This window comes from Fundulus heteroclitus, chromosome 17 (genome assembly GCF_011125445.2).
Source record: "Fundulus heteroclitus isolate FHET01 chromosome 17, MU-UCD_Fhet_4.1, whole genome shotgun sequence".
In the NCBI taxonomy this organism is placed as follows: Eukaryota; Metazoa; Chordata; class Actinopteri; order Cyprinodontiformes; family Fundulidae; genus Fundulus; species Fundulus heteroclitus.
The window spans coordinates 23,545,557-23,563,156 of record NC_046377.1 but is presented as its reverse complement, the minus strand read 5'-3'; the positions used below and the strand labels follow the sequence as shown (position 1 = coordinate 23,563,156).

Sequence of the window (17,600 nt, the reverse complement as noted above, 5' to 3'; positions counted from 1 at the left end):
AGGCTGGAATAATCTTTGTTGGACTGGGTCAGCCACACCAAGGGAACGTCCACCGCCTGTTTAGTCCATCCACGGGGTTTCCCGATGTTGACATCCAGCCTCTAGACACATTTGTCTATTGTCTTCTGCTTATTCAAGGTCGATTCATGAAGGTAACATCTCCAGGAGGGAAACCTGCTGATGTCACCTTCAGTAGTCTGGAAAATCTTCAGAGGAACGGATCCAGGAGAAGAACCATCTCAGATGACTTCTTTAGATGTGGAGGATCGCTCCCCTGGATGATGGAGCCATCTCTCCATGTCCTCCTCATCCTAACATCACTTAGGAACTAGACAGCAGAATACTGGATTTCCCCAGCCAGCCTTAACAAATGGGGCCCATATGGGTACAAAAACGGGCTCCTGGTGGGATTGTCCACAGGTTACATAAGGGCCCGTGTTCTCTCCACATATATTGGTTTGATGCAGGACAACTCTTGGTGAAAGGTGGGACCCATATGGGTACTAGACGTTTGTTCATACACAGCTAGATCCACCCAAGCAGGGGCCCTACTGGTCTTGCTGAAGTAGGTTGTATTTAGTCAGTCCCAGTGGGTCCCATTTAGGAATCCACTTAGTACCCATACCGCCTAAGAAAAACCCATATGGGGCCCGCATACAGTAGCTGTATCAATCAGTACCTCCCACCTATGAAGTCGGTTCTAGAACCCTAAGGTCCCTAATGCTGCCGAATCTAGAGGTTACATGAGAAGGAACATTTTTAACTTCGGCAACGTGAGTTGTCAGATGTCATCAAGGTTTTTAAAGATCTCTCAAAGGCTTTAATATTTATCCTGCACCAACCAAACATCCCTAGCACCCCCGGCTTTGTGGTGGCTCCTCAGACAACCCACTCTTACCCCCTCAGATATGAAAGTGCAAATCTCACAAAGAAGTTGTGTCCACCTCCAGTGTTCTGATCGTAAAGCTTATCTTTGCCCTGATACTGACCCATTCTAGTGTGCTGAAGCATGGGAACATCTATAGCCTTGCAGAACCCTTTGGAGACCACTGAGTCTGTTGGGTTTTCTGAAAAACTTCCCTGAAACATCAGAACCGTTCAGTCCGGTCCAGGGTTCTCTGCTCTGGTGTAAACACGTCTGTAATCAGTTTTCTGTCTAACAGCCAGCATGTTTGTAGTCTTCTCCGCCCTGAGACGTTCTTCCTTCAGCATCCTCCCCATCTTTACCTGCAGAGACTGATTCCTGGTCTGACATGCAGTGATTCAGGCTTTGGGTCCCGCCTCCGCTGGCTACTCTGGATCTGTGGAAACCCTGAAAATAAAAAGCGCGGTGACTGAGAGCTTCCAGCCTCCTGACACACTGAGCAGCTCTGGGAATAGAAACGTGGTTCTAAGTTTAGACGGGCCTGACGTTGGGTGTTGTGCTCAGAGCGGGACGGGCTGGAGGAGATCCACGGAGCGCGAGGGTTTCCTGCGTCAGCCAGCAGCGAGGGTTTGGAGCTGTGAAGAATGAAACCACTGCGGCAGGCGGGCTCAGATCTTCCTGCAGTGTTACTCCAGCGTGGTTCTGAGTGTGTTATTATATCTCCATCCATTTCAGTAGCGGGTTACTAGACCCAGATGGTTGTCCAGAATCTCAATGAGGCATGGATTTACTTTCATTTATGATAAATGAAGCAGATCAGGCCCAGAATTTTGGATCTCACTTTAAAAATATGAATAAGATGAGACCTAACAGTTCTTTCAAAGGTGCCACCAGTTCTGGACCTCATTTTATGTTTGTAGACATTGACTCTGGAACCAGTAACCATTAAAAACGACTGACTGAACGGACCAGGACTTTATTCTTTTATTACTGTTAGACCCGTTAAACCCCGGGTTATTCTCTACATAGTTATGAGCCCTTTAAACAACTCAACTTTGTAGAGAAATCATCCGGTCCCACTTCCCTCTATCGGCCAAAGTGTGTTTAGGCAGGAAACTGAGGGCCTGTATCATGAAGAAATTAAATGTTTTTGTAACTCATACTAGTTTCTTTAACGAGTTGTTGTAGAACCTGACGGTTGTGGACAGGAAGGATCTCCTGTAGTGGTTTGTGTTACAGCGGTTCTGGAGGAGCCTCTGACTGAAGACACTCTGTTGGTGTTGGATTACAGTTTGATGAAGAGGATGCTCAGGGTTGTCCATAATGTTCTTCATTTTATTAATCATATTTTCCCCCCAGTTCTCTCGATCTTCTCAGTACCTGATTCACAAAACGAATATCACCAATTACTCCCCGGTGTAAACACAACCATCAGTTACCACCAGTGTTTGAAAGAGTTAATCTATGTTTTTAAGACGGCTTTGCTAACAGTCAAGCATGGTGCTGGAACTGTCAGGAAAGACAGACGGTGTTACACAACAATCAGGAACATCAGCAGGAACCATCTGGAACAACAGAAGGTACTTAAAGAACATCAGGAACACTAGCAGGATATTTTGTAAATGACGGTAATGCAGGATGATTAAGAACAACAACAGAAATGTGAGGAACAGGGATGACTATGGACACTTAAAGAACACCAGAAGTATTAAGGACCTCTGGAAAATTAAAAAAAGGAACATTATGAACTGTTGGCAATGACGCAGGTCCTTCAAGAACCTGAGGAACACCACACTGAGGTTGTTTTAATAAGAAGTTAAATGACCCTTTGAATTGAACCAAATACTCTTTTTTCGTGTAGAACATCTCCTGGTCCTTTCAGTTCTGCATCTGGTTTTTATTTGTTGTTCATCAGAAACAATCCAGGTTTCTATCCATCAGTTTTTCCTCTTCGAACGTTTACATCCAGGTGGCTCGTGCAGTTAAACTGGGGAGAACTGGACGTAATGGACTGGTTCTGTTGCACTGATTTAAGGAAGTTTTTATTTGAAATAAAAGCAGTAAGCGCTGTGGTATGATGTAGTCATGGATTCTGACAGCGTCTCTGCAGTAAAACATCAGAGGTGGATGGAAACACACCCTTCACGCCGGGTCCTACCGGGCCTACAGACCCAGCAGAACACATTTCCATCGTTCATCATGTTTGTTTACTCGGTTTCCACATGTCCCGACCGTCTCTTCTTCCTGGTTCTGGCAGTCTGGGACGACAACAGCAGAAAAGTCTAATAACTTTAAATCTTCTCTTAATGAAGCTTTCAGCTCCTCTCAGACGCTGGAAACTCTGCCGCTGCTTTTAATAGCAGCCTGATTATCTCTGAAACCGGGTCTGGGCAGGAACTCCAGTCCCTCAGCACCGGGGGCGTATATCTCTCTGCTGCTCCTCACAATCTTCTGCTTTAAGTGGAAAACTAGGATTGAGCTGGCTCGGCCCGCAGCCGTGGAAGAGCTGCTGCTGGAATTTCAGACGCCTCTGCACATGGAAAGTGCTGGGAGGCAGTAAATAGTTACAGGGAGCAGCATCCAGACCGGACTTGGTCGGGTTTAAAGTGATTAATGTCAGAGTTCATATTCCTGACACCAACTCTAGGTGCAACATCCTCCACCTCCTGCAGGAACTGGAGCTCTTTACGGTGTTCTTTAACTTTCCTCTGATTCTGCAGAACAGTTCACCTCAAACGGCGAGCGAGCTGATTGTGCATGAAGTGGAAGTGAATAACATGTTGCTTTAAAGTAGAAGCACGTTGGGGAGGATCAGAGAGCTGACAGAGGGGATCAGCATGCTAATATATGCACACTGACTCAGGGGAAATGGGTTCTGGGAAGAGAAAACAAGAAGAACATCAGCAGCTCTTTAATGCTTCACACTGAGTCAGAGCCGCTGCTGTGGATCAGCATGTTTTCACTGTCCAGAAGGAGAAAACGATCGACTTTAAACACGAACAGAATAAAATCCCTGGAAGCAAAAGAAAAAAAAACGTTTAACTCCTTTAATGTGAAGAAAATGCTTTCATAGGCGGTTTCCATCAGAAACCAAACTGTAGTTCTCTTTTAAACTTTGTTTTTCAGCAGAAAATGTTTTGTATCTCCTGGGTTTTAACCTCGTTATCAGTGCAGGTTTACAGCAGAAACACAGCAGAACTTTGACCTGGAGAAGGTTCTCCTCGTCCAGCTGAGTCACTGAATCCTGATCCTGAAGGTTTTAGGGCAACAACAGCTTTAACATTTGTTGCTGCTTTTGACTTCCCTCTTAAAAAGAAGGGATTTCAAACACAAATAGTTCTGATCCAAGTAGGCTGCTTCTGTCTGCGTCCGTTCTGAAGGTTCCTCAGAGTTCTGCTCTAGGGTCGACCTGCAGGTCTGTTCTGTTTTTAAGTCTTGCCACATATTCTTAGTTGGCCTGGGCTTTAACTAGGCCAATTTAACCCATGAATCTGCTTTGATCTAAACCAGGGGTGTCCAAACTTTTCTGCTCGTGGGCCGACATTGTCAAGTCAAACACTCGAGGGCCAAAAAATAGAAAGAAAAATTACATAACCACACAATTGTTACTGAATGTTTTTTAACCTACTCTATAAATATTATCATTTTAAATTAAAAAAAAATCTTGATTTAGTGAATTTAATAAATGAATTCCGATCAGATTTTGATGCATCAAAGTCTCCTTTTGACTAAAAGTCATTGGACCAATGTGATCCTACTTACTGTGAAAACAAAGAGCATGTAAAATGCGTAGTTATTAAAAGTCAAATGTTCTGTGTTGTGCCTAACATTTAATTGTAAGATTTTAACTTGGTTTTAATAATTCTGCCCTAATTAAAAGCGAAACGTTTCCATGTGCGTCAGCCACCAGTGCTGACCTGATGAAGAAAAGCCCCCCCACAGCATGATGCTGCCACCAACATGCATGGCCTATTCTGAAGTAGGGTAATGCTTTAGTTTAGTTTTATTTCCAGCAGAGGCTCTTTTCTACTTGTGGTTCCTCCAGCCTTTTGTGCTGTTAAATGCATCAGGAAATATGTATGTTTTTAAAAAAATATATAGAAATACACCTAATATTCGAGATTTGGTGGAGATTAGATGCTCATTCTCGATATTTGTCCGTCGTGTTCCTTAGCTCAACGCCGATGCATCCTCAGCAGAGTCTCCTCAGGGCCGACAACATACGTTTCATGGACCCAAACCCGTGGCTCGCGGACCCCCATCGGTCTGTGGACCCCTGTTTGAGGGCAGCTGCTCTAACAGACCTCTTAGTGCCGCCATCTTGGTATTTCGCGTAAAATCCCAGTAAAACACAGGCTGGCTGCCATCGTCTACAGCTCTTGAGTTACTCAGCCCACCTGCTACTCGTCCATCTATCGGCCGCCGCCACACGTCCCCATTTTAAAGGGATTGTAGACAACAGAGTTATTGCTGGGACTGTTTCCCAGAATCTCTGATCCAGTTCAGTCTTGGCCATAACTGAAGGCCACAGTGTGATGGCAGGAAGTTTGCTGGAAGAATTTAGGGCCCTGATTAAAGCATCCAGCCCCTGTTTTTTGTCGACCACATTTTAGGAGCTCATCAGCAGATGTGAGAAGGAGGAAGCAGGAGCTCCGTCTGCAGGAACGCTGCACAGATACCAGGATCCTCATTACTATGGAAGGACACATGGTCCAGGTACTTCAGCTCAGAACAGGTGAACAAACATGTCACCTTTATGATGCTGCTAGGCTTTTTAAGTTAAAACACACTGAGGTCAGCTGCAGCTGAAGGGACTGGTTTAAACTCAGCAGCATTAATTGAGAAAGTTGAACTTTCTAACTATTCTGGCTCGTCTCCTGCTCAGGAGTTTCCCTTCAGACATCACAAGATCTGGACCCAGAACCAAGGTTTACCTCAGATCAAAGAGTTAAAGGTCCTGTAGCTTAGCTTGGCTAAAATGAAACTAGGCTGTTTGGAAAGATTGTATAGCTGCAGATATCTGCAACAGCCTTGATGTGGAGGCTCAAATAGAAATTTAATAAACAGTTTTAATGTTAGCAACAAGCTCCAGGAGTTAATGTGTCTGTCTGCCTCCACCTGAGCAGAAAAACAGCTTAGAAGCTACAATATTTTTAATAAACATCCATGCTTTAGAATATTAAGCCCACAGTCTGTGTTTACAGAACGTTAGACTGATGCTGAACTTCATATAACTTTACCGAGATGCAAACTTTACCTGTCGCTGCTTGTGTCAGAATGCTGCCAAGTTTTCGTCTTTCTATCCCCCCTCAAGTGTCTCTGCAACGTGGAAACACCAATGAAACTCTGTGGTTGCTCATTCATCTTCAAACACCTTATTAAAACACATGAAATAATCCACAGCGCCTGGATTTCTCTGTTTTCATTAGAGGAGCGTGGTAATATCTGCACTGACACCGAGTCTGCACAATAAACAAGACGGAAACATTTTTACTGCAACGTTTTTATGTGTTCAGAGAGAAGTGATGGCAGGAAGAAGCGTTTCCTCTTCATCCTCTTGGTTTCCAGCTGCATCACACAACAGTTGGGATATTTACTTCCTGATAAAACTGTGAAGCACAGATAGATCCCAATATTGTTAACTGGAGTCACAGAAAACAGAAATACAGGAGGAGAAATTCAGAAAGTGGGTTTTATTCCGAGCAGAACTCTAAACATGGGCGTTTTATAAAGTATTTAGTGCTGATCCACTGATTTAACAGTCAGCAGGAGGTTTTGGTGCTTTTTCTATTTTAATCCAGTTCAACAAAGCTGGTTTCATTAGAATAACTTGGTCATAATAGACGCGCATGCTTCATGCAAGCTAATGGGCCCTTTAGCATGCTAACAGTGGTTTAACATGCTAACAGTGGTTTAACATGCTAACAGTGGTTTAGCATGCTAACTGTTGTATGTCAGTATTCACTTAGTATCCCAAAGGTAATTTAGCATGGTGGCGCTAATTTCACATTGCAAAATAACCTCATTTTATAAACAAAGTCATTTTCCTTTTGGCATAGTGAAATTATTTTAGTCTTCCTCAGTGAGATTTTCATGCATGTCACACAGTAATTTTAACATGCTTGGATAAATTAGTGTTGCGCCAATACCATTTTTTGGCCCCGATACCACTGAGCTATTTAATACACAGGAGTGCTGATTTTGCCGAAAAACTGAAGTCACTGGCCGCCATCTTGCTCCTCCCTACTCTCACAGAATCCCACAGGATTTGGTTGCAGCAACAAGCAGTTTTCTGGCTGAGTGAAAACGTTTCACAGGTAATTCTACAGTCAGTGGATGTACTAACACTATCAACTACTAGGAAATTAGGTGCTGAAATATTTTACATGTTATTCATATTAAATATATATATATATATATATATAAATATGTGTATATGTATATATGTAGATATATGTATATATATATATGTAAATATATGTTTTTGTATATTGTTATTTATATATTTCTAAATGTTATATATATATTTGAATTAATAAAATGCAAAATATTTCAGCACATGACTTTCTCAGTACTTGATAGTTTTAGAACATAGCATAAAAGTATATGGCATTTGACATTTTAAAAGTTTTAAGCCCCCCCTGAACATGAGAAATTCCTCGTTATTCGATGCTGTAGCGCACATATTCCCTAGTTACTGGAGGAAAATAGGGAGTACCAATATGGCGGCCGGTGGCTTCAAAGCGACTCGTTCTAACAGCGGCCGATTAGCACTCCAGTGTATAATATAGCTCAGTGTCCGATACCGATACCCGATACCTGGCTGTGCAGTATTGGCCGACACCGATACCATACCAATACCATCTGTTTGAAACTGATGTGTGTGTATGAATGAAGAACTGCATACTACTTAGGACAGTAGAACTTTTTATTGCCTAGCTGGAATGGGTGACAACGGTTGAATAAACTTTTGGCTCTCAAATGCCAAAATAGTGCAACTTTCATGAACTTATGTAACATGTATAATACTAGTGAGGAGAGAGAAGGCTGCCGATGTTTGTATGTCAAGTGACATACAAACATCAAAATGGTATCGGTGCCTATTTGTTGGTACTTGCCGATACCAATACCACTATTTCAGTGCTGGATCGGAGCCCCGCCCCATACTGGTATCGGTATCAGCGCAACACTAGTATAATTGCAGCGTAATTAGAATAGTTTATCATGCTAACTGTTAATTTAACATCCCAGCTCTTATTCTAGCATATTAATGGTCTTTTTTTTGTACGAACATAATTTAGCATGTTATCAGTAAAGTAGCATGATGACAGTAACTTTAACATGCTTAGGTATTTATTGCATGTTAATAGTAATTTACCACAGGAACAGTAATTTAGGATGCTAACAGTAATTTTAACATAATAATTACAGCATCTTGACTGTAATTTAATATGCTGGCAATGTTTAAGTATGCCAACATTTTATTATGCAGATGACAACTTTAATAAGCTAATGTGACGTGACCAGGTTTGTCAAATCAAATCAAGGGACACTTCCAGCTTGCTGATCCTCTGTTCCTGTCTCTGTCATCGTCGCTTGGTCAGCTCCTGCCATCTACCTTCCTTCATTCGTGTTACAGCCATTACCGGTCTTGTCTGCCACCACCATCACTTTCACCAATAAACTTTTAAGAAATTTATATCTCTGAGTTGGCTTGAATGTTGGGTTCCCTGCATACGGCCATTATGCTGTTATCAAACCAGATTATGTTTAACATTAATTGCCAAATACTGTTACAGCATGCTGTCTAGTACCGTCTATTTTAAAGTATTTTGTTTATATTTATCGAATTTGTGCAAAGTGACAAAACTGTAGTATAAATATGCTTAAATAATTTTCACAACAATTATTTAAGCAATTTTAGACAATCTATTCATCCCACATCATTTTTAAACCACTTAGTATTCAGATAAAAAATGTTATTTTTGACCAGATTTCTCTTCAAAACTTTGTTCTTTTTTATCAAATAATTAGAATAATCATCTTTATCCCCGAAGCTAGGATTAAGATTCCACCTGTTTTCCTTTTATTGTTAATTTCTGCTGTGAGCATCATTTCCTTGCAGCCTGCTGGATGATGGGAAACCCGGAGGTAGAAAGCATCAACGGTCAGCGAGCCGGTTTGGACGCAGAGCTGAAGGCGGAGATGAGCGGTCGGTTTGACATTTGGCAGAATCACTGAAAGGTCACCAGTGGGTTTTCCTGGGTCAGAAAAGAAAAGGTTTGTCACCTCCAGCTTTAAACTTGAAATGAACCATAAAGTTTATTGTTTCTAACACAACCTGATCTGTCCTCAGAACCCAGAGTTAATCCATGTTTATGGGTTGGGTTTTGTTAGATTTTCTTGTTTTCCTGATGTTATCTTATCTCTGTTTTAGTTTAGTTTCTGCAAATATCGTCTCTTGTTGTATCTCTCTCTCTTTATTTGTTTGTTTGAGTGTTTCCTCCTGCTGTGGGACTCATCTGCTCCTAGTTTTTCATTTACCTTCAGCAGGATTTAGACTTGCGTGTTTTTTTCTATTTATCCATGCTCTTTTCATCAGAACAACAGCAAAGCTCCTAATTAAGTCACTTTATTTCCTTTGACTTCCTTTGTTTCCTTTGACTGTTTTCCTGTTGGCTGAAAATGATTTCCTGTTTTGTAAGGATGGGTACCTTTCACATTTGAACGGGTACGGTACCGATACCCGGTACCTATAAATCGATACCGGTTCTTATCGGTATCTATCATCGGTACCTTTGTACCGATGATAGATACTAATGCAGTAAAAAATTTAATTTATTAATAAAATCTCATTTTCTTTTCAATTTTTTTTTCTATTTAACATATTTCTTTGAATCTTATTAAATAATTTATGAATCTTAATACATTGCTTCAATACACACCACGTAAAACACATTTTTACCAAAACAACAGTTATCAGATGCACAGAGTGAACAATGTGAATCAACTTTGGGGAACTGTTTTAGTGCAACAGTTTCAGAGAAGAAAGAAAACTACATTAAAAACATATTTTATCCCGCTTTGTCATCCAGGGTGGGATACATTTACAATGTGGAAACGGAGAGACTCTCCTCTCTGCTCTGACTGCAGGCGGGTTTCTGAAAAGTCGCTAAATATAGCGACAAATTCACTAAATTGGCATTAGTGACCAGGTGCTACCTCAGAATAGAAGTATTCCCGCCGCTGGCCTTGGACTTCGCCTCACAAATATTGCAGCAAACGTAATCTGCAGCGCATTTTGAAAAGCGGAGCCAGCGCTTTCTATCAGCCATGCTTTGTTTACTGGACCAGCGTCTACTACACTGAGCTATATTATACACTGGAGTGCTAATCACCGTCTGTTAGAACGAGTCGCTTTGAAGCCACCAGCCGCCATATTGGTACTCCCTATTTCCCCCCCAGTAACTAGGGAATATGTGCGCTACAGCATCGAATAACGAGGATTTTCTCATGTTCAGGGGGGGCTTAAGACTTTTAAAATGTCAAATTCCATATACTTTTATGTTATGTTCTAAAAATATCAAGTACTGAGAAAGTCATGTGCTGAAATATTTTGCATTTTATTCATTTAAATATATATGTTTAACATTTATAAATATATAAATAACAATATACAAAAACATATATTTACATATGTGTATACATATATATACATATATACATATACACATACTTATATATACATATATATATATTTAATATGAATAACATGTAAAATATTTCAGCGTATAATTTCCTAGTAGTTGATAGTGTTAGTACATCCACTGACTGTAGAATTACCTGTAAAACGTTTTCACTCAGCCAGAAAACTGCTTGTTGTTGCAACCAAATCCTATGGGATTCTGTGAGAGTAGGGAGGAGCAAGATGGCGGCCAGTGACTTCAGTTTTGCGGCAAAATCAGCACTCCAGTGTATAATATAGCTCAGTGGTCTACTAGCGTGCTATGCTGTGTTCATGTTCGGCATGGAAAATCGGCCACTGTTCCATTCCTTCAGTGTCACAGTGATACGTTTAGGTACCGAAACATGGTTACCGTTTGATTTTAGATGAATCTGTACCCGGTAGTACCGACGGGATTCGTTGTCTCCAACGGTACAATGGTCTCCGTTAGGCACATTTGAAGACTGCAGCTGAAACATTAAACCTGCATTTTACCTCTTGGAGACACATAAATAACCTGAAGCTCTTCCTCCTCAACTCAACCTGAGGAATATGGTTTTCTGCTTTCCTGGTGAAACATGGATGACGTTCCTGTAGAAGATGTGGTCCGGAAAGCAGCAGATTGGATTTTTCTGCATCAATTTGGCGATGAAAGAAGAATGACCCGGGCCCAAACGTTCACCGAGCCTGGCTGCAGGGACTGGGTTCTGACAGCAGACTGGATGCGCCACCAAACATCTGGAAGACTGATCTGTCTAGTCCATGATGGTCCATCCCAGAAGCCTCTGAGCCCAGAGAAGCTGACTCCTCCACTGAGGTGAACATCAGGCCTTTTCTCTGCTCAGTGAAGGATTGTAGAGCTGGACCAAGGTTCTCCAAAGTAATCTTATGAGGTTCTACAAGGTTCCATCAGTTTGATGGATGGATGATTGTTCTGGAGTCAGTCCAAGTCCCTCATATTCCTCCAGATTCCTTGGATGGTTTCAGGACGTTGTTCTGATTTCTCTGGAAGGAACCTTGTTTTTCATGTTTTATTTATCTTTAAACATGTTTGTTGTCAAACTAAAGATCATCTGAAAGTCAGAATCAGCATCGTAGTAACATAATCACCCTCCAGCTAGTCCTGAGTAGACCTTTTCTGGGTTTTGTTGCCTGAAATGCAGTAATATATGTTTACTTTTTGTGAAGAAGGATAAAACTGGAGGAATTTATTTAACTTTTTATACAGAATAAAAAGTAAAGTTCCTGACTGGATGTTAAAACAGCAGGTCTGAGGTGATGGCAGCTGCAGGTATTTTAAGATAAGTTTAACCTGAATATTTGCTGTTTTGGGTGGATTTTAAAGAAAAAAGCTTTTTTCAGCTGTAAACTAGAACGTTTCTCTGGGAAGATGTCCCAGCGCTCTAAATACTGCCTGGCCCAGTCTGGGATCCTTTGACCTGATGTTCACAACCTCAAACCATGACTCCCAGCTAAACATAGAGAACCTCGGAGCAGATCGGCGGCTGGAACCGGAGCTGTTTGCTTTCGCGTTGGAGATTAGGAAGAATGCTACGCAAGAAGGAGAAGCCGTGACGAAGAAAACCACGTTGCGTCGAGTTTTTTTTTCTTCTCTTCAGCCTACAGCTTGTGGTGGGTTCAGCAGCAGCCAGACAGCAGGAGGTCATTATTTAACAGAGTCGAGCTAAACAGAGACAAAAACAGAACCAGCGCCAAGCCGGGCCGCTCTGTCTGCATTAATCTGCCCAAATAAAGGTTAAACAGGAGCAGGAATAACAGCTTGAAGCTGGTGTCAACATGTCGGCTTTATTGCTGCACCTCAGTGACGCTCAGACCTGTAAAAACATTTCATCTGTAAGAAAGTGACAGGAAAGCAACCACAGAAACCAGAACCATCTAAAAACTACAAGCAGCCCCACATGTGTCATTAAAGGAGAAGCTGCGGCGTGTTTCCTCCTGGAGGTGTGGGAGGGAGGGAGGGCTGAGGAGCAGATAGTGACTAACTTCATCCGTCTAATTACAGATCCAGCCTCCTGGATCCTGCTGTGAAGCTGGGATGATGCTGATGATGTCAGCAGGAGGGCTTCACCAGATTTATAAAGCTCCTGGCATCCAGGATCAGATCAACCTTCGCTCCAGAGGAGCTCCACCAAAGACCCGGCAAGTTCTGCTCTAAAGGAGAGACTCTGCGTCGGATCCAGACCATCCAGCAGGATCTGGGACTTACAGGTAACTGAGAGCCGAAACGGCGCCAGGAAGCAGAACCAGAATCTGTCAGAACTCGATGATAAAAGGTCCAGATGTTTGATGTAAAATGAGATCACAAATTAATTTAAATTAAGAATGGATCCAGAACCATTTCATGTAGATGTGACTGGTTCTGGTTTGGTTGATTGTTGGAACTTGCTGGAAAAGAATTAGACATTAATGTTCGTTTAGAAAATTTAACAGATATCTTTATTTTATTAAAACTTTATTATTCTGACGTAGTTCTCTGTAAGCAAACGGGTCAGAAAACACTTTATTCTCTTTCGTCTGTTTTCATGCAGTCCACAGTTCTTCATCATCAAGGCATTGTTTTTATTCCCAACAATCAAAGGAACCAAACCTGTTGGTTCTGCTCAGACCAGAACCAACATTAGAAACATTAGAAAGCCTGGAAATAAAACAAAAACTTTATGTTTGGGTTTTATTGGCTAAAACATCCCCGTTTAGTTAAAACATTATAATCATAATATTTAGCCTGGCTTTCGTAGTAAATGAGTATTTCTGCTGTTGTAGTTAAATGCTGCTCTGTCAGCAGTTATTAAATTAGATGATTTTTTTTATCTGGAATCTCATTTTAATGTCCAACCCTCCTAAAAAAGCAATTTTTCAGTTTTATTTGTTAGCTGTTAAAAAGTTTTAGGTCTCATTTAAGTCAAACTTTATTATTAAATCAGATTTCTCTCCAGCAGTTTGTCTAGTATAGTATAATTTATCGTGGATGTGTAGTTTTGTCCTAGATCTAGTGTTGTTCAGGGTTCTTAATTCAGAAATTTGCCTCAGACGGTTAATTTACTCCGTGTTTTTCAGACATTTTATCAGTTATATTAATTCTATTTAGTGGTTGTCATTGTTATAAAAAACAGAGTCTTAGAAAAAAGACAAATGTTCAATTTAATAGCAGAAACTGGGTTTGTCCACGTTGGTTAATGTAGTTAACTTGGAAGCACTAGAAAAGTTCCTGCAGGGGAGGACAGACGGCCCAGATTTAAATGAGTTTAGTTTAAAGGTCCATAAACCGTCTGTTTCCAGTCTAATCAGGTAAATGTAATTTCTGAGCAAGCAAAGAACTATGGATATGGCTGCTATGAACCAAAATTATTCCTGGTATTTTTCTGACTACTTGCAATTTTAAGCTGCTTCCCTGGAATCTAAATAACTACATTATTTATTTCAATTATACAGTTTTGTCAATGCACTCGTATTTTTACTGTTTTTCTGCATGCACCAAATGAAACTTTTGCTGAAGCAGAACCTTCACGTTTTCACAAGGGTTAGACGGGCGATGAAGACGCCGCAGAATCTCTGTCTGGGTGTTTGTTTATTTTGCCTGTGTTTACCCCCCCCCCCCCCCCCCCCCCCCCCCGACAGCATTGTGTGCCGTGAATGGCTAGCTCTAAAGTTCTTACCAGTCCTTCTTGATCGCTCTTGCAGACTTTGCTTGTGTTCCTTTTACACACCTGGTTAAAAAGCTTGTTACCTAAGCTCTTTGACCTTTAAAAGTTATTAAATAAGAATCTCCCCATTTAAAATGATGACTGGTGGACAGGATCATTGCATTCCTCACCACTGAACATTATGGCTTTTTATGTGCATTTCCAGCGTGACCAGTAGAGGTGTGTCTCGTATTTTTTAATCCAAATGGAAAAATTAAGGACATTTCTGCATTTCTATTTTTAACTCCTGAATCTATGATGTCCATGAAAACAGGAGCCAACATTTACTTTTTAAACGTTAAACTCACCGTACAAACTTTATACACACAGCCTGTTTTTAAAGATCGTCAGCGTCGCCCTAAATTAAAATAAAATCTCAGTGAAACATAATGTTCTGTGGTCTAACTTAGATATGAGACACAGGAAGGCAGTTTGATCCTGTTATTACCTTAAAAACTACTTTACAAAGTCATCTAAACACCTCGAGTGTTTAAATGCCAAAATAATCACAAGCCTAAACCCATAAAGATCTTTTAGTAAGTCAAAACCACTTTGTGTCCCCTCCAAACTCTAATGCAGTTTGCTGGCAGAGCAGCGTTCACCACAACCAGCCCTAATTGAGCGTAGGAACGTGATTAACTGGAGAGCGACACACCAGCACATTACGAAGATCCATCTGGTGACATCAGAAAGTCCCACAGAATGCGAGAGAAAGGCAGACTGCAGGCGCCTTTACCCTGTCAGTGTTTGCTGCTGCCTATCCTGCATTGAATGCATGCAGACTAATGCAACAAACTACCGCAGACTAATGTAACAAACTACTTCAGACTGATGCAATAAACTACTGCAGGCTAATGCATCAAACTACTGCAGACTAATGTGATAAACTATTGCATGTTAATGCAACAAATTCAGCAGGTCAATGCAACAAACTACTGCATGTTAATGCACCAAATTTAACAGGTCAATGCAACAAACTACTGCATGTTAATGCACCAAATTTAACAGGTTGATGCAACAAACTACAACAGGTTTATTGCATCAACCTGTTAAATTTGGTGCATTAAATTCAGCAGCTTAATGCAACAAATTCAGCAGGTCTATGCAACAAACTACTGCAGGCTAATGCAACAAACTACAGCATGTTAATGCAACAAATTCAACAGGTTGATGCAACAAACTACATCAGGCTAATGCAACAAACTACTGCAGGTTGATGCAACAAATTCAGCAGCTTAATGCAACAAATTCAGCAGGTCAATACAATAAACTACTGCAGGCTAATGCAACAAACTACTGCAGACTAATGTGATAAACTATTGCATGTTAATGCAACAAATTCAGCAGGTCAATGCAACAAACTACTGCAGGCTAATGTGATAAACTATTGCATGTTAATGCAACAAATTCAGCCGGTTAATGCAACAAACTGTCGATTAGGGCTGGACGATATAGAAAAAAGCATATTGATAAAGAAATTAGATTGATTAATATCAATAATTCTCAAAAAATTCAACCCAGCAACCCTGGCCATTTTATGCTGTTGCTTAAATAAATAAAGAACACTGAATTCAAACACAACTCTTTATTCAACCTAACTTTTACCAAAACTGTAAGTCTTAAAAAAAGCAAAAAGCAACACGTGCTTTCTGAACTCTCTGAAGCTTGGTGAGGGAGTTTACCTGGGTCTGCGTTTGTGATTGGTTGGCAGGATTAATGATTATAGTATTAACTTACATGATTGGCTAGAAAGCAAAATGAAGGAAAACTGTTCCGTTGCTCTTTTTATTGGCCCTGTTTTTTTTCTATTGAACCGACGTCTATCAGTTGATATATATTGTTATTGAATTATCGTCTAGCCCTACTGCCGATTAATGTAACAAACTACAACAGGTTAATGCACTAAACTACCACATGTCCAAACAGTGCTCTTATAGTATAATTGCTGACCAGTATCTTATTAATTTCTGATTAAACCACGATTAAATGCTTTAAAGGATTCTTGCTGCAAACTTCAGTTTATTTTTTATTTTAAAATGAAATTCCCAGTGAACAGAACTGGTGTTCCTATTAAAAAAACGACTCACTGGGTCCTTTTTCAACAGCTTTGTTTCCCTTAAAGACGTACAAATTCACTAGGTTAGAGAAATGACTGGTTGAGACCACTTATTAAAATTAAACTCTTATTTTAAACACAATTTATAATAATGAAAAAAAAACAAGCTAATCTAAAGCAACAGAGCTTTATCAGAAATAAAAGCAAAAATAAATAGGAGAGTAAATATTGCACCATTATTGATAATACGGCACACTCGTGTACAAAAGATGAAATATTCAAATTAAACAGTTGAAAAACAGCAGCCTATTTACAGAACGATGGGGGGGAAACAATGGCCCGACTATTTTAAATCATCATCTGGGCTTTCACAACCTAATTAACACAATAAACTAATTGTGAACCTAAATAGTTGTAAAAAAAAAAACATTTAGCAAACAGAAATAAAATGTCAGGCGGTGATGATGGTTTATTGAAGCATAAATTATCTGAGTAAAGCGAAGAAACCAAGTGGCTCCATGTTGGGACCTAACTGTTTAATATAGATGAGAATAAAACAGACGGATGTTGCTCAACAAAACACCGACTGTTCAGCGGTGAATTCCTCCACTGACATCCGTCCACGGCGAGCGGAACCGGGGCCGCAGAGGCGAGGTGAGCCAGAGGTTAATGGGAGAACTGGGGCGGCCACCCCTGAGACGGAGCCGTCTTCTGGTCTGTCCTCATCGTCCCTCAACCATCATCATCCATCACACGACTTCTCCACTTTCCCATCGCTGTGCCTCCATCGCTCACCCTGAGACGCCCTGATTTACGGCTGGGATTTCCATCGAGTCCACATTCAGCGAGGATCTCACACCTCAGACGTCTCCTTATCAGACATTCCTTCAAGAAGGTCCTGAAGCTTTTATTTCAACATGAGAGAGCAGAAACCAGACATCTGAGCTGAGCAAAAGTTTAAACTTACCCCTTCACTGTCATCGTGTCTGTCGGCCCCTTAATATAACAAAAACACAAAGACAGAAAGGTTCTGATCCAGTCAGAACAGGGTTCGCTGTCTCATAAATTCATGCAGGCTTTGTTTTCAGGAGCTGACGTGATGTTTCAGAGAAGCAAATATACACAGCGACAAATCATTTTTACTGCTTTAATTGGTTTTAATGCTCCACCATTAAGTCTCCCGAGCAGAGCTGGACATTTTAATGATGAAATAAACCAAAACTCAAGCAGAATTACATCTTATTTTCATTTATG

The 17,600-nt window shown here is 40.7% G+C and overlaps 1 protein-coding gene across 3 annotated transcripts in view; it reads left to right on the top strand.

Moving 5' to 3' along the window:
• The window catches only part of pthlha (parathyroid hormone-like hormone a), an 84,070-nt gene that overhangs the window by 53,730 nt on the left and 12,740 nt on the right, over positions 1–17,600 (top strand). For 2 of the 3 annotated variants that reach the window (XM_036149123.1, XM_036149122.1), the window contains 2 exons: positions 8,991–9,145; positions 12,613–12,818. The gene's annotated coding sequence lies outside the window, so the exon portion shown is untranslated. Of the gene's footprint in view, positions 1–8,784; positions 9,146–12,612; positions 12,819–17,600 lie in introns of those variants that run through there. The other variant, XM_036149124.1, reaches the window with a different exon arrangement.